Below are 19,603 nucleotides of genomic sequence, written 5' to 3' on the forward strand. Positions count from 1 at the left end.
TCTTGCCCTTACCGCTCTTCATTAATTTATAATTAATTTAACGTAAGTTAAATTTAGATAACATTTTTTTTTATTAATTTGTTTTTCTAAAAAATTAATATAGTTTTATAATTTTATTTATTATTTTTCTCAACAAAATAATACATATTATTTTTTTTTTTTACAAAATAAGTATTAATTTAAATTTAAATTTGAATATCTCTCTTAAGAAAATTAAAATCAACTATAATAAAACCAAAAAAAGATATACATAGTTCTTTTAATTATAAAATGAAAAAAAAGATATACATATGAAAAAAGAAAGAAGGATTAAAGAAGTAAAAGGGATGCCCACAACATGAAAATATAAAAAACTCATGTTTCATAAAAACATCCAAAACTCTTGAGATGCTCTCCATAAACGCTTCCTAGGATGCCATGAATCTCTAGATACTCGGGTATCTTACATTATCTCAAAACAAATGTGGTAATTTAGATGCCCACTCGATATGAATCTTGGATTCCCACGAAACAAACAACCAGTCCATTTGTTTTTTGGGAATAAAGATTACCAAAATCTTTAAATGTCTGAAATTATAGATGGGTAGAATTACAGACATCCATGATGTTTAGAAAGTCATATTTGTTTTGTAGGAATATGTTTTATGGATGCATGAGAATTATTGATAACTATGTTTATTTTGTAGGATTTATATACATGGGAATGTCTTAAATTTGCATAGTCTTTCCATAATGCCCACAGGACTATTCATGTAATTTTCTCATTAATTTAATATAATTCAAATTTATATAACATATATTTGTTATCAATTTAAATTTATTTTTATATGTTATTTTTTTCAACAAATTAATCTTTATTAATTTAATATTTTGTTCTATATCACAAACTAACATTGTCACGACAATTCCAAAGTACGATGGTTCATATTTACAAATAATATAAATATATTTTTCATAAATAAGCTTTAAAACATTAATAATATGAATACTAAACTTACCTTGTAAATATCTCAAAGAATAAGAAAACTTTAGTTACAAATTATCATATCAATACTTTTTCAATAATAAATATAACACTACAAGAAAACACCCCTTTCCTGACGTTTCAAATCGCCAGAAAATGGAAAAAAAAAACGCGTCAGGAGATCCATTTACGACGACAAATTGTCGTTGAGAGTTTGATCGAGATATGTTCGTCGAGAGTACAACTCCCAACGCAGAAACACAGACCGTCAAAAGTTTGAGCAAACTCCCGATGCTTATTGTACGATGTCGGGAGTTTGGAACTCTCAATGCATGTATAGACATCGTCGGGAGTCAATTTCTAAAATTCAACTCCCGATGACTTACTAGCCATCGGGAGATATAGAAGCTCCTGACGTTTTTCATTGGAAGATAGTAATTTTTTTTAATTTTTTAAATTTAATCTAAATAACTTAAAATATATAACATTATTAAGCAACTAACAAATATTCACATAAGAAATAAAACAAACAAACAAAATCGATAATATTCTTTATTACACGAAATAGAGAAAAGTTGGCAAAATGGTTTACAAAAGAAATGTCTTCACAAATACATAGAAGAAAGAACTCTCAACAATATCTCCAACAACATTTCCAACATCATCTCCAAATAGCATCCTACAAGAAAACAAAAATCATAAAGTGAATCCTACAAATCCTACAAAATAAAGAAAATCTTACAATCCCACAAAACAAAGAAAATTATACCATCTTGCAAAATAAAGAAATGAGTAACAATCTTAAAACAAATAAAATCAACACACTTCGAAGATTATATGTTCTCACCTTGAAACCTCCACAAACGCACAAAAACCACAAGTTAAACTCTAAAAGAATAACTAATTTTAACCCATCCGAAGCAACATTCAAAATTCATAAACTTTCACAATCAAATAAAAGTCATTAGATGAATCGTCTTACAATCCTACAAAATGAAGAAAATGAACACATTTCTAGGACTACATATTCTCAACCTGAAACCTCCACAAACACACAAAAACCACAAAGTTTAACCTAAAAAAAAAAAAAAAAAAAAAAAAAAAAAATCAAAAATTCATAAACTTCAACAAACATTTAAAATCCATAAACTTCCACACAACTCATCCCACATGTCCCACACAACACTTAAAATTCATAAACTTCCACAAACAAACAAAAAACTCTAAATTAAACTCCAAAACAAGTATAAGTAATCTCAACCCAACTCCATACAACATTCAAAATTCATGAACTTCCATAAACAAACAAAAAATTCCAAGTTGAACTCCGAAACAAGTATAAACAATCTCAACCCACCCCCACACAACATTCAAATTTCATAAACATCAACAAACATACAATAACTCTAGAAAACACATCAAAATCTAGTTGTTTGGCTACCATAACTGCATGATAGCCAACAATTCATTATCATAAAGCTACTAGTAAGACATAACTTTTTTTATACTATTATTGTAGGATAACAACATATTAGCCAACTAGATAATGAAATAATCATTAAATTCTCAAATAAGTTCATGGTATCTCTTTCTTGACTATTAGAGGACATTTCATTCTCAATATCTTCTTTATTTGCATCTTCATTTTCTATTGGAACTTGTAGATCGTTTTTAAGATTCAACATTTCATTTTGTTCAACAACACTACCCTCTATACCATTTGCTTCAACATTGTATATTGAATGGTTTGTATGACTTTCGAAACCTCTAGATAAATTAATTGGCTCTTCATGATATACTCATTTACGATATGAGAGAAATATTCCATATGTTAATAGATGTTGCTCCACAACATCTAATTTTTCCCACATTGAATTCATACAATTTTTGCATGGAAATCTTATTCATCTAGAATCAATAACATGAAACTTCGCTACATCTAAAAACTACGATACTCCTCCATACTCCATTGATAACTTATTCCTATGTTTGATCCATTCTTTATTCATCCTTAAAAATAAACCTTTTCTGACCAACTTGTAATCTACAACAAATTATAACATGTATTATTTAGATAATAAAAAGTGCTACAAATTATCTGATCCTGATCATTCGTGTGGAGACATGTGAGCGGGGATATTCTATACAAATGAATATGTATAAGACCGGACCACAAAATGTTTAGTCTTATTATATAACGTCATTCATAATATAGATTTACATTTCACCAGGATGATCATAGGTAACATGACTTGAATCTAAGTGAGTTGTGAACTCCTGGCCATGAGGACGGTCCTTTGATTTGTGTATGTGAGATTGGCTAGATCGCCGACTCAATAAGCCTACCATTTTGGGATTCGACTGTTTGGGAAGCTGGGAACATAGCTACACAAGAGAGAATTCATTCCTTCCCCAACATGAGGGTAAGTAGACAAATTTCTCCCTTAAGGGCTGATTCCGGAGCTTGAACAATGTGGTGCCACACCCTTTCCTGGTCCAAAAAACGATAATTTTCATCCAATTATACTTACAAGCAATTTGTGAAGGGTCATTGTACTATTGATTGGTTATATCCAATGGGCATAGAAATATATCTATAGTGCAAAGAGTGCAATTGTCGGTATTTAGTGAAGTACTCAACTGTTAATGGATGGTGAATAATTTGAATAATTTAATTAAAGAGTTTAATTAATTATCCACATACCGTTGGAGCTTCAAGCTACAAGTTCATAAGGTCCCTTCGCCCGATGTCAATCTACAGTATTCGTTTTATAAAGTAGTTTTCCGAGGCTTTAGGGGAGACTCAAAATAATACAAATGCACATTTTCCCTCTAAATCGAGAGGTATCAGATCGAAGTAACATAAGTCATGTATTCTAATTGAAGTGATTTTCGGGAGAACAAAGCCTTAGAAAGCTAGCTTTCTAAGCCCGGGTAGGACGTGGATCGATCATGACGAAAATGGACTTCTCCATAATTTAGGGAACGGTCTGACCTAAGCCATAATTTGATCGACAAGCTCAGTTTACAATGAAAATAAATGCAAGAAGAAGAAGGACGACAACGGAATGGGATTACGCATCTTCATAGGAACTATTCACGTTCGATCGCAAATAACCTATGTGCGCGGGACCACAGACGAACCCCAAGAGGAATATAAGTAAGTTAGTCTACCATATTTTTTCTTGACAGGAAAAGGAGATGGTTCCAGTCGAGGCTCGTCCCTGGTCAATATTGGATCAAACAATAGGGGGCTGTAGCACTGACCTTTTTTTTTATTGATTCACAATACAATTAGGGGAAAAGATCATACAGTTCCCTTTCGTTCTATTCTTTCTTTTTTATTTGGACTTCGTTGGCAGGGTCAAGGCCTTTCTCGCTAGGCTCGGAGCGAGCCTCCCATAAAGGCAAGTGAAGTTGGTGAGCTGTATAATGGGTTGCCGCTTATTCTCGTGACAGGACAAATGCTCAATTAATTTAATCAAAGTCAAGCTGAAACCTCTAAAGTCAGGGAAAGCAATTCCTTCTATAGAAGAAGGAAAGCAATCACTCGAAGACTCAAATGAATAGCTATCGATGAAAGATCCCATCCCTAAAATCGCGTATATTTGAAAGTTTGATGTAGTTGCAATCCCTATCATCAGTGAGTACTATTTCAACATCCAACGAGATTGAAGAATCCAAAAATCAGTTTTTGGATTAATTTTAATTGTTCAAATTAATTGAGAAAATTAATTGTATATAATATAATTAATTAAATTTTAATTATATATGGTATAATTACTATAATGTATCTGATACATTATAATATTAATGAGATGAAATAAATATTTGAATATGATTCAAATATGAATTATACGAATAGATTCATATTGTTAAATTTAATGTAAATGTGATTTATATTAAATGCCATTGGTAAGAGAAAAAAAACTATAGATTATATTGTATTTGATCCAATATATAAACTATAGGTTATATGTTATATTTGATATAATATATAGTTTAATATAAATATTATATGATGAAGTGTTTATCATATAAATATAATTATAAATAAATAAATATATATATATATATATAATTGTTTATCAAAATAAATTAAGTTTTTTAATTTATTTTACTTTATTTAATTATTTTTTAAATAATTAATGGAAAAGAGTTGTAACTTCTTTCCCCCTCTTTCTCTCCATATCCTGTAGTGGGGAATTAGTTTTGTCTTCTTCTTCCTGTGTGGTGGAGAGATACAAAGACAGAAAAGAAAAATAGATATCACAGTATTTTTCCTTCTCCTCTTCTTTCTCTCAATTCCCTCTCAACCAAAATAACCAGAGCCGCACTCCTCCTAGATTCTCATCTAGAGGATACCAAGATTGCCATTCATGGTGGTGTTCATTGATTCGAAAGAGTCCATTGAAGAGTGTTCTTCAAAGGTAAGGGTTCTAAACCCTATCTTATTTCTTATCTATTATTTAGTGTATGCATGTTGTAAATTTTAGATACATAATGTATGTTAACGGTAAAATTTAGTATTATGTAAAATTTTTGAAATAGGGATGATCCGCTTCCGTTGCGAATCCTTCACATGGATCCTTATCCCCCAACCCAATAAGTATGACCCATCCCATTTATTCCTTCCTTTTTTGACCCTTTCATCCTACAAACCTATTCACCAAATTTAATACCAAAAGGAGATTAATGCTAAATTAATTTACAAAACTTTTCATGTAGAAATCAATTTATTTATCTGTTTACTTACTTTTTGTTCTTGGAAAGGAATCAATTCATTTATTACCAAAATTTTAACATTTATGTCCATACAATCATAATGAATTATCAAAAGTTAATTGAAAATAATTTCCTAATTATGTGAAATTTATGGTACTAATCATCCATTATGATAGATATGGAACGTAACAACAAGGATATAAAATATAATATATGTAACGAACAACTATAAGAGTCAAAGTTTAACTCACCAAAAGTAGTTTCCAACAGATGACGACCAACTACCTTGAAGATTGAAGGACGAACAAATGGTGGATGATGGACGATGAATAGCAAATGATGGATGAACGGTGACGAATGACAGATGAACGACTTTTCGATTTGGGCAACGAACGACACAAACGAACGGCTGGTTTGACGGATGAACAGACGATTAAAGGACGAACAACAACAGACGATGGAGGAACAGACTGACGACAACCGAAATCACTGGTTCGATTTGGGATTTTCTATTATGTGTGTTAGGGTTAGAAGAAAAGAAGAAAGTCGATTTGAAATTGGGGGGTTTTAAATCGAAACTCTCGATGGGTTATTGTAACCGTCGGGAGTTCCTACACAACTCTCAACGAATTATTTCATTTGTCGGGAGTTCGTCCCGTCCTGTTTAGCCTTTGTTTCCAACTCTGACGGGCATGATGAGGCGTCGAAAGTTTTTTCGAACTCCCGATGCCTACTTTGATGTCGGGAGTTCTTATAAACTGCCGACGAGACAGTATTTGGGAGACAGTCTCACTTTTGAAGATATATTTTCCAACGATTGTTTTAGGCATCGAGAGAGTCCCTTTTTCTTGTAGTGTAAATTCATTCCGTCATTAGACTTTCTGCCAAAACAATTGTAGATTATATATATTTGAAACAAACTTGAATAAAAAATATGATATTTTAACAAAAAGAAAAAAAATTCTTCATTCCATCGTTGGACTTTCTGTCAAAATAATTGTAGAATTTTTATATTTTGTAACAAACTTGAATAAAATCTAATCTTTTAACAAACAAGAAAAAATCAAATATTTTATCTCCGTTCCATCGTTGGGCTTTATGCCAAAACAAGTGTAGATTTTGTATATTTTGAAACAAATTTGACACAAAATCTAATATTTTAACCAAAAAAAAATCTTTTATCTCATTCCATTGTTGGATTTTCTGTCAAAACGATGGTAGATTTTTTTTTTTTATATATATATTTTGAAACAAACTTGAACAAAAAATCTAATCTTTTAACAAAAAAAAAAAATCAAATCAAATCTTTTATCTTCATTTCATCGTTGGACTTTTTGTCAAAACGTTTTTTTTTTTTTTTTGTCTTTTACGGTAGAACTAGGTTCTGACTTAAATTGAGAATTACTTAATTTTAGTTAAGAGCTTAAGAACTTATTAGAAATTTTTTAAAAGTCCAAAGAAAAAAATTGAAAGTTTAAGAGAATTGATAGACACTTCTAAAATTAAAATTTGATAACATAAAAGTCATATTGTAATAATAAAGTATTTTTACCAATTGCTTAGTTTTAGAAAATTACCTTTTTAGTCACTGAGTTTTGAAGAAAATATGCGTTTGGTCCATGAATTTTCAAGACATACCTTTTTAATCTCGAGTTCTTTAGAATAGGTTCATTTGGTCTCTAAATTTTCAAAATATACCTTTCTAGTATCCAAGCTTTTAAAAATAGGTTTAAAAAGTCCCCGCGTTAATTTTTTGTTATTATTTTAAATTCAAAATTATTTTTTAAAATATTACTTCTTCTCCCTAAAATTATTTTTTAGACACATTTTTGTAATTCAAAATTCATATAATTATATAAAGTGAAAATAAAACATAGTTCATGAACCTTTTAAACCTATTCTTAAAAAGTTGAAGACTAATTTAAAAATTCAAGGACTAAATGCACCTATTTTAAAAGCATGAACTAAAAAGATATGTTTTGAAAAGAGAACAACGTACCTATTCTTTAAAACTCAAGCACTAAAAAGGTAGTTTGTCCTTTTAAGTTTTTTCTTTTGTGGTTACTTGCTTTTTCATCTATATATATATCAACAAATAGCAAAATATATATATTATCTAAGTAAATAGAAATACAGGATTCAAATCACAAATATTTTAATCGATTAGCACATTCATAGGTTAGCTATAATAAATATATCTTTTAAAAGAATAAAAAAATCATAAATCTATATTTAATTCGTAGACAGCCACGTTGAAAGCGTTTGTTGGGCAACTTATCAATCTTATTCCGAACTCTACAACCATAACACTCTGGGCTGTGGACCCCGGCCCAAATTGAATTTTCACTTCTGTTTTATTTTTAACGATTTAAAATTATTGATGTTGACCAAATTAAAACTTTTTTTAAAACTACTCGTACTCGTACATTGAGAAAACGAAAGAAAAAGTAATATTTGCCTCTAAACATGATGGATCCATTTTTTACTTTAAAATTTAAACAGGAAAAATATTTTTTTTTACTAAGTTTCCGAGTTTAGTTTTCATCTAGTCCTTACATTTTAAAATGTCACACATTTTATTTTTAAATTTTGAATTTCATTTCAATATAATCCCTATATCTTAAGATATTATAATTTTACTTTGAAATTTAAGTTTGGTTTCAATTCGGTGCTTACGTCTCAAAATTTAAACATTTAACCACAATTTTTCACTAATTATTTGCTTTCCATCTTTAGTATTAATATCTAATAATAATTAGTAAGTTTCACTATTTGTCATAAATATTAAAATTAAACATAAAATTTCATTCTATAATTATTTAAATTAATTATAAAGATTAATGCCATAAAATAGGAGACCTTAAATAATCAAAACTTAGGAACCGAAAGATACTTTTCCCTATTAAAAATTTCATAAAATAGGAGACCTTAAATAATCTTTAAGAAAATATTACTATACTCATATCAAATTTCAATAAATTGAAATACTTATTTTAAATTTCAATAATTTTGCAAAAAAAATTAATTAGATATATAGCAGTAATTATACTATCATTTGAAAAAAATAGCAAAAGGTGGATGTAGGATCCTTTTGAATTATAACAAAACGCATGAATGTCACGTGAATCCAATTTTATGAAATCCTACAATGCTCCCATTGTTCATTTTAATTGCAGTGTAATTAATTCAACATCTTTATTAATGAGTTTGTAAGTAATTGTTCAACTATATATAACATCAACTAAAATCACCATTTCGAGTGGATAATTTGCCATAAATCTCATGATTTAATAGTTGTTTTGAATTTTCAAATCTTGTAGATCAATTAATTTTCAAATCTTGTTTTAAAATTTAAATCATATTATATTAATTATCCTAACTGAGATTTGTGATCTTTATTATACTTTCTATTAATCTTAATCAACATTCATGGGCTTTAAATTATTTTGAATGTTATATTTATTATCCTTTTGTTTCAAATATAAAATATTAGAATACAAGTAGCCCTAGCTTTCTTTATCCTCTATACTAAATGCTTTCTTGTTATTGGTTGTTCAATGATTAAGAGTTTTGTTCAATGGAAGTGGGATGAAAACAATCACTATCATAACTTCCGACTTATTAGAGTTTATGTTGCTTCAAACACATCTTTTTCAATTTTCATCTTTTTTTTACCGATTTTATTTTTTGTTCTCAATCAACGACAAGTCTATTTTGGAGGTTTGATTTAATTGATCAAATCTGCATAGATGAAAGACTCAACTTAACGACCATCAATCCAAAGTTCAAGTCGCAAAGTCTCTTCTTTCCAAAATGATTCCAATCGAGCCATTGTGAAAAGCTAGGCCAAGCATATGGACGGTGTTGGTATTGACCAGTTTGCCTTGGGGGTCTTAAACCCACCTTGACATACTCGACCAAGGAATGATATATCATCGTCGAATATTGTTTGTTTCTCTTCTGTTCATGAGATCTCCATGATTGACATCAACACCACATCATAATTGGTTAGTAATTTCAATTGACGATTTTTAATTGAGATTTTCGTACTCCAATCTAAATCGGTTTCTTTCTTTATGAATGCAATTATTTAGATAAAGTTTTTATCAGTTTAGACCTCACTTTCTAAACTATATTTTGGGTAAAGTATTGCTACAAAATTTTGGGTAATTTTAAAAACAATTTAGATGGTTTCGTTAATTGATTTTTAATTGTAGTATATTTGTTTTTAAGTTTAGTGTATTTGTTGGACATAGTTTAGGGATTAACTACAGTGTACTTGTAGGTCACATAAATATCTCATCGTAAGCATCGCAAAAAAATTTAGAAGACCTTTTATGACTACAAAGCCCTTATTTGAATTGTAATGTAACTAATTTTTTCCTTTGCACGTTTCTTTTATCATACATCTTTATTTTCTCCAAAAATATCTCCCATGTTTTAAATCATCAAATCATATTGTTGTTTTTTTTTTTCAAATATCATTTTATTTATTTGTTTTGATCTTTTGTTAATCTTTTTTCAACTTATTTTATGTGTTTGTATTTTGATTTTTTTAATTTGTTTAAAAAATTTATACAATCAAATATCAGATTTTTTTTAATTAGTTTGAAAAATTTAGAGCGAATAGTGAAATCAATCGTATTTAGAGTAGTAGAGGAGAAAATTATGATTGCGATGATAGATTTAAAGGCAATGATTCTATTCACGACAACACCATTGTTAGGAGTTGAGGTCAGTGATGGAGCCTATGTCGAAGGAGTTGAGATAGAAAAAGATGAAACTAGAGTGATCACTAGTGGCTCCGAAGGACCATAAATGAAGCTAGTGGAGAAGGAGCCGAAGTTGAATTGATGGTGAAGTATTGATGGAAGGAGAGGGAGCTACGTCCGATGGAGCAAAGGATGAAGACAAAATTCAAGTCGGAGGTGTCGCCAATATTGTTGGAGGAGTCGATTTCGGAGAGGAAAATGGCAGCAACTTGGTTGGAGAAGAGATCGATATGGTACTTAGAGCATGGCCAACCTATAGTCTTTAGATGTTCAGTATAATTACGAATATTTCTTAACAAGTCAATTGCAATCTCATTTGTATGGCTGGGGGTAGTTTAGACTTTTAAAAATTAGTTTATTTTTTGTTTTTAATTCATTTTTTCAGTTTTACAAATGAAATGTTGATTTGCTATTATACAAATAAAAAGTTAAAATTTATCATTCTTCTTATTATTCCATATAAAAATATCTAGAACATATCACAAATGTAAAAAGGAAAATATGAACAAACATATTATCAATATGACGTTTTTGCCTCTTTTATAGTTTTATGTTTATTATAGGAGAGTAAACCACTTAGGTAGGTCAAAACAATTAACGTGGTTAATATCAATTTATACCTCTGAACTTTGGAGGTTATATCAATTTAAATCCTAAAATGGTAATTATATCAATTTAAACTATAATCTTTTTATATGTGTGTCGTTTAGACTCCAAATTAATAAGTGTATCAATTTAAACTCTAAACTTTTATAAGTATATCAATTTAAACTATTCATTATGTTTTATTTGGATATACTTAGGAAAGTTAAAAGTTTAAATTGATATACTTATGAAAGTTTAATATTTAAAATGATACAATTATTAATTTGAGGTTTAAATTATACAAGTTCCACAGTTCGGTGTTTAAATTGATACAATGAATTAAATTAATACAATTATTAATTTAGAGTTTAAATTGATACAACCTCTAAAAATTTTAAATTGATCTAATTATTATTTTAAAATTTAAATTAATACAATTTAAAATTTAAGGATATATATTGATATTTGTTTTTAAAAATAATCTTGAAAATAAAGAATTTTGAAAATTTCAAATTAAACAGATGTATAAACTATAATAATTTATGTTTGACACATCAATCATAGCTTGTGTGTTAAAATTTGAAAGCATTAATTTTTTTTTTTTGACTTTCAATAATAGCTTGGGATTCAAAACAAAAAACATTTATTTAATCAGGTATATAATTAATACATAAGATTACTTGGCAAAGATGTTCATTAATATTAATTAATTAGAATGCAGCAACTTTTGGAGGCAAAGGGACAGACGTAATAAAAAAAAACTACTTTATGTCTGAATAAATAATATGTTATCTATATTAAATAAACAAATTATTATTTTTTTAAACAAAAGAAATACTTTGATATTTTGAGTGGTTGAAAAAACCTTTTAGGGGCGTTTGATGTGCGATAAAAATAGAGAGTTGAATTGAGTTGAGTTGGTAGTTATTATTTGGAGAGTTACATTTGTCTGTGTTTAGTGTGTAGAGTTAGTTGAGTGAGTAATTATTGTTTGTGTTTGGATGCAGAGTTGAGTTGGGGTATCTGATGTTGTTTTTTAAATGATATTGATTTTTTTTTTGTTACTGTTGATTTTAATTTTCAACTATACACATATTTTTCTAACTTTTCTAAGATAAAAACAAAAAACTTCCAATTCTTTTCCATTCTCAAAACATAAAAAATTCTCTACAAAGTATTCATATATAGAATACAAAATTTTGAATTCAATTTTTTAAACACTCAAAGTTATTATTCAATTAAAAATCCCAATTTAATCATTAATTACCATAAAAATTAAAAAGAACTTAAAGGATTCATGCCATCAAATAAAACTATATTGTTTTAGTTAGAAGAGATGACACTTAAATGTTAATCTTGAAAAAACCAAAATTTTACAATTTAAATCATAAAACCAAATATTAGATAGTCTTTTTTGACCAACTTGTGAAATATGAATTTATCTTTTTCTAAAACCGGATTTTAGAAATATTGATGTCTATTTTTTCTACTATTACGTTGCATCAATGTAAAAACTATCTTTAAAAAAAAATTGAGCCATAATTTTAAATTCCACTATTTCATTAAAATTATGTAATATTTGAAAACATCAAGGGATAGGTTGTTTAAAACATATCGTTGAATTTTGTTTATTGACACAATAATAGGACGTCGTATGTAATATTATTTAGATCTAAGAAAAAACTGTCATAGAAGAAAAATAATTAGATCTAAAAGAACAACCGTATAAAGAAAATAAAAAAAGAGAAAGAAGGAGTTGAGAAAGAAAGGGGAAAATGAAACCCATACGAACCAGATAAAGAAAAAAGAGAGAAAATGATAAAGATGCACTAGACGGCGAAAGAAGAGAGAAGAAGAGAGAAGATGAGAGAATGAGAGTAAATGTGAAGAGAGCATGAGGGAGAGAAACGACAAAGTAATTGAGGGAGTTGGGAGAGTAATGAAAACGCGTGGGAATACGGGTGAGAGTTAGAGTGATAAAATGGTGGGTAATTAAATCCATCGTTTTATTTTTCACTAGAGTTGTCGAGGAAGTGGTTGATGGAGCCCAGAGTTCTTAATCAAAGTTGGTCGTGCGGATTTGGAAGTCAGAGTTTTTTTTACCAAGGTGGTTGTCGGAATTGGTTGTCGGAGTGTCCTCGGAGGTGATTGTCGGAGCTCGGAGTTGGTTGTCGGAGTTGGCCACCCAAAGGTGGTCATTGGAGTATGCCGAAGTGTTGTAGCAGTAATCGCCAACGGAGACCGATGGGTGGAACCATTTAAAACATTAGAGAGAGAGAATTGGGAAGAATTGGGGTGAGTTAAAATAAACAACTCAACTCCACCAACATCTAAAGTTGATTATCAAACATTGAATTGGTAAAAAAATACCAACTCAGCACAACTCTCCTTGATTGTCAAACACCACTTTATGTTTCATTTCTAGATTTCTCGTTTGCTAATATTGATCATAAATGTAAAAGGTTAGTTTTTAAAATATGTGGATTTGAAGAAATTAGAAAATAAATTCAAGTTAATTAACTTATACATATACTCATAAATCTTGGGTAAATCTTTAAAAGTATCTCTAAATTCTGAAAATTTTGGGCAAATCTTCAACTATGTCTCTAAACTTTGAAGCTTGAGTAAATCCTCAATTGTATTTTTAAACTTTGAATTTTTTTATTTTAGAATTTTAAAATGGACATAAGCGAACATGATATCTAATTGTAAAAATTGAAAAACATTAAATAACACTATTTACTACTAAATTTCAACGACATAGAAGACCAAGATCAAATTATTGTTACCATTTATTTTAATTCAAAGACGTGATGTTATTCATTGTTAATTTAGGCTACAAATTAGGAAATTAGGTCAAAATTTCCTTTTGTATTTCTTTGCTTTTTTCTACATAAATCTCCTATGTAAATTTCAATACAATATACATAAAATTATTCATCACACACAATTTACACCATTTATTTACAAAAACCAGTTTTATTACGCATTAGATGCCAATTTTTATTCATGATTTTAATTGGAAAATATCAAATAGTGTTTTTGTAAATCATTGAAATATACCTCAAGGGACATGTTGGGTAATTTAACATTACTTTATAACAATTATTGTTTGAAGATATTTATTGGAAAAGTGAACATTGGAGAAGTGGTTGATGAAGGTTGGAGATCCATCACATTTTCCTATATTTAATACGTGGACCAACTATTTCTGTTTCTAATTGGTTGTTTTTTTTTTACACGTATTTTTATTAAAAAAATTATGTTACACTTTGATCAATTTATAAATTTCTCTATCTATGTAGTTTATAGTGTTAATATGAAATATGCATGTCACTATACTCAAAAGTCATAAATAGACATTTTAATGTAAAAGGATATTAAACTAGTTGGCCACTTACATTCCATGTGTGTTGCATTGCGCCTAATAGATATTCACATACCCAACTGAGTTGAGATGGATGTGTTCGCACGAGGTTTCCGAAGAAACTTGTTTCGTAGAGTGGAACTTGTGTTGATGTTGATGTTGATTTGATGAGATGTGGTTCGATCTCTAGTATTTGATCATTTGATTCTTTCTAGACTCAATTGAATATAGAATTGCTATAAAATTTTAGCGGTTGAAGTGTGTGTAGCTTCAGGAGTCTAAGAGTCTTCTTATTGTTGGGAGAATTCTCTTTAGACTCTATAGAATGTAGAATTGCTGACCTCCACAAGTGAAGAGAATTTCTCTATTTATAGAGTTCTCTTGTGGGCTTCGTAGGCTTGAGCTCAATTAATTGAACTTGGACTTTTTTTGGCTTTTGAACCAAATTAAACCCATTTTTGGACTCAAGTGTTAGTCCAAATTATAATATCAAATTGGACTAAATTAATTTCACTCAATCTAATATTTGTGATGAAAACACATGACATCATCAGGCTTTTACCAAAATATGTCTTCAACTTCAATTTGGGGACACATGTCAACTTCTAATTGGTCCCAAGTTCAATTATGTGGAGTTTCAACATTAATTTAGTGAATGCCATGATAATTTGTGATTAGTCCAAAATTTTTCCTTCTAAAAATGCCCCTTTTCGAGTTTTATGCACATATGTGATGGATGAATCTTGAAAAAGATTATTTGCTCTTGATTTAAACTCCATTTGATGTATTAGCCAAACCATGAATTTAGTACTGGAATTTGGGATAAATTTTGGCTCTAACTAACTGAGGCAAGAACTAATCTTGATTTAAATTTGAGATAAATTTTAGAATATAGCCAAATTTTAATTTGAAATAAATTTTAGATTTTACTCGCATTTTGATTTAAAAATAGGATAAGAACTTGAATTTGGATTAATTTGAGATAATTTGGAAGATGCCCAAATTTGAATTTTACATCAATTTAAGACTTTATCCTTAATTTAATTTAACTTGAGGATAACAATGGATGTAATTTGAATTTTGGATAAAATTTGAAATATAACAAACTTTTAATTTGGGATGAATTTGAGATTTTATCCTTAAATTAATTTGACTTTGGGGATAGGAGACTAAATTTGGATGATTTGAATTCGGGATGAAATTTGAAATATGTCCAAATCTCACTTAGATAAATTTGAGGACAAAATCTAAATAAAAGAACTAACATTGATAATGGTAGAATCCTTAATTTGATTTTTTAAATTAGGAAATCTAATAAAATCTAATAATTCAAACCAAATCTTTTTCCGATTAGATTTTCGTCGGTGAATTCTCTATAAATAGGACCCCAAACCTCTACATTTCCAATTCAAGCAACCTTCTACAAATGTAAAGAGAAAAACTCCTTTTAAAAATAAAAAAAAAAAATCTTTTCTTTCTTCCATCTCTTTTTTTAATTTCCATTTGGAATTTGGAATTTGATTTATTTTACTAACTTGCTCTTTTTTTTACAAGAATTAAAGCTACTCGTAACTTGCATTCGAGGGGGTAACATTTTTTTTTTATCTCGCCAACTCCTTATTTTATTATTATTATTTTTTTTTTTGCAAAGGGTGAGTTTTTTTTTCTTTTTTACATAAATGCCCCGATACGTGACCGTCACCTTCACACATAAGGATGCCCTCGGAAAGGTTTAAACAATCCTATTATATCGCCACCTCTTGATCAACATAATTCCTTTGGTTTGGTTATTACTTTTGACCTTTTACAGGTCCGAAACTACCTATAACATTGGTCCCCTACTTTCGTGTTAAGAGTCAATGGACAACCTTGATTTGGTGCCAAGGCCTTAATTTGGGAGTAAATTTGAGGTAGTTGTTGTTGTTTTTTTTTATATGACGGCGTAACACGAGTGTTTTTGCCCATCGTAAGTCCGCTTCTGGACTCGTTGATGCTTTCCCCTCAAGATGTGCACCTCTTGAGTTTTGGGTTGATCATGTGTTCACTTTGAGTGACTTATTTTTCTAAATTCTCGGGCAATCTTTAGATCTACTTTTAGAGTGGGCCCTTAACTTTTAGAGGACTAGTTTACAAACCTTCTTTAAAATTCCCCGGAGTTCACCTTCATAGGTTAACTTATGGGATTACTAAAGTATACACAATGTACACAATAGTAATAATAAGCATAATAGCAATAATAACTTTAACAATGAGGATTATAAGCCATAACAATTTTTAGGTTGTGGAATGCACCATACATGTGGCCTTCTCATGATATTGTATACTTGTTAATTTAAGTTTGGTTGGACGTATGGAGACACAGATTGAGGATTACAAAGTGTCGATCCAACGGTCAAATGAGTGTGGGAGGCATGTGCTAGGCACATGCCTCAATCAGGTGGCTCAGCTCAGGCTCGACTACCGAGGCCGAGGCAAACCTGCGCACATGTTGCTTTAGTAGCAGGCCGGCATGTCTGGTGCTCAACTCCTTCCTTTTTTTTTTTTTTTTTTTGAAAATGCCATTCCCCCCAACTCCCTCTTATAAATAACCACAGATTTTTCTTCACATCCTTATTATTTCTTCAACTTGCTTTGCTTTTTAAAGGTAGGTCCTTGCATTCCATCCTTCAACCTTTTTTATTTTTTTATTTTTTCTTTTTGCTTTTGTAAAGAATGTCATTCAGAGACAGTGAGAAAAATGAGCATATTTATGAGGAGAATGATTCCTCTTCCTCTTACTATGAGTCCCCTGATTCATTTGAACTATATATAGAGGAACCTTCTATGCTTGTAGGGGATTTGTCATCCTCTGTGACTCAAGCTCAACTTGAGGCTTTGTGATGCAACTATGACATTCCTCCCACAGTTTGTCTGAGGGTTCCTCATTCTGATGAAACTATAGATAACCCTCCTGAGGGTGAGATAGCTCTTTACCTAGTCGTAATCCGTTTTGGGGTTAGACTCCTTTTGCCTTTATTTCTCAAAGTTTCCTAGCTTTAATACAACTCTCTCACACCTAAAATTTGTTGAATTGGTGGAGTCCTCATAGATACCTACTCTCTTTGGCAAGCTTATGGTGGCGGGGTGCCAATGTCGATTCCCTATTTTTTTTTTTTTTTTAATCTTTGTACTAGATCAATCTGAGTCTAAAACTCAAGGATTATTCTCACTTATAATGGCTCTTAAGAAGGATTTAGTTGGTAGTGTTTCCTCTATTAAGCATTCGAAGAAACATTGGTTTTTTGCTTGCTGCAATTGGTTAACTACTGAGAAAGCGAACATGAGTCATGCAGTTCTGACAAAGTTCAAGGATTATGGTCTAGGCCTTTTCCTTTTTCCCTTTGTTTGAAACTACTTTTGTTTTTCTTGATTTCTAATTTCTTTCTTGTTCTTTTTTTCAGTGCTCTCGGAGTTTAGCCGCTTTACCATTGCAAGAAATTTTTTCAGGGTCATCTAAAGCTTAGATAAAGATATTAAGCACGACTCTAACTTTATTACTCAAGAAAATATAATCCTCATCGGACTCGCCAAACTCAACCTTCTCTCTAAAATAGGTTGGTGATATTGGACCCGCCTCGACCACCGACGCTAACCAGCTTTTTCTTTATTCTTATTTTTGCTTACTTACCTTACTGTCCCTTGCTTTTTAGAAATGAGTACCTGCAAGGATTTCTTTTTCGAAAGTGTGAGTTGGGGAAGGAAAAAGTGTAAAGACAGAGTTAAGCCTTCTCATGTCCAATTTGATCTTGATGCTTAGGATTCTGCCCCAGATGAGGTTACAACAAGTCATCCCTTTTCAGGTCTTCACCCCCTCTTGAAGCCTTGCGCCGATCTCTCGTCATCATAACCCTGTTTCTAAGGATGTTGGTAGTGGTTCTAGCTCTTCCATTTGCATCCACGCATTCGTTCTTCTCGAGGATTTTTCCAAGTCCAATATAATGGATCTTCTGTCCAGTAGCTTCCAACTTTGGAAAGAAATTGGCCATCTATTGGGTTTGGTGAAGTTTATGTTGTCTTCTTCTTAAGCTCTTACTTCAAGTATTGTAGACATCTACAAAATAATAATAATAATAATAATGTTATTATTTTGTTTTCTCAGGTCGGCCTCGACCTCTAAGACCAAGCCCAACCTCCCATTTTTTTTACTAACACTCTATTTCTTCTTCTTCCTCTTATTCTCTTTTACAATGTTTTACTAAGATTTTTGTTTCAAGCTTGAGTTTGATCAACCATATCAACTCCCCTACAGCAGGATCACATGGAGTTGGTTTGGGTCTAAGCTAAGCTTGCTCAAACGAAACATATCCTTTAGAAGGTGAGAGGTGAACTTTTCTCCAATCAAATCGATTCTAAGAGCGATATTAGCCAACTTAAGGCCCAATTGAAAGAAGCTAAAGAGCATCTTGACTCTGTTGATTATCTAGTCGATGCCTTCGAAAAAGCAGAGAGAGATATATCAAAATAAAAAAATCATGCAATGGAGCTTGGACTTGGCTGGTGGTGCAAGAAATCTTCTTGTCTATACTCCGACCAAGATTATTCCTTCTTGCAAACTCTGATCTTCCCTCCTCATCGGATGGATTTGATGGAGGTGTTGGAAAGGGTGACATGGAAACAGACCTGGGACATGACAATGCTTAACCTACCTTTTCTTGATGCAAATATATCTTTTCATGCTTCCTATGTATTTCCTATTTTTTAGATCTTGTAAACTAATGTGACATATATCTTATTTTAGTAATGAAAATTGTTCCTTTTCTTTTGTCTAACTTCTTACATTGGGTCAAGATTTCTAAATAGAAATATGTTTTTTGGCCTCAACCTCGACCATAAAATTTTTCGAGTAAAGGGAGGGCATGGCTTCCTCCATTACATTGCTCATATGTGAATTTAATAATGTAAAAGAAATAAGAATCTCACCTCGGCCTCGGCCACAATTTTTTTAGGCTGAGGAGTGTATAGTTTCCCTGTTTACATTTTTTTATACATGAAATTAATAATGTAAAAGCAACAAAAAAATCACCTCAACCTCGGCCACAAATTCCTTGAGCCGAGGAGGACATAATTTTCTCCTCTATATTATTTTTCTCATTATACATGATTGAAAGTATAGAAAACCAGGGGCTCTACCTCAGCTTTGGCCATAATTCC

Source organism: Benincasa hispida, chromosome 6 (genome assembly GCF_009727055.1).
Source record: "Benincasa hispida cultivar B227 chromosome 6, ASM972705v1, whole genome shotgun sequence".
Lineage (NCBI taxonomy): Eukaryota > Viridiplantae > Streptophyta > Magnoliopsida > Cucurbitales > Cucurbitaceae > Benincasa > Benincasa hispida.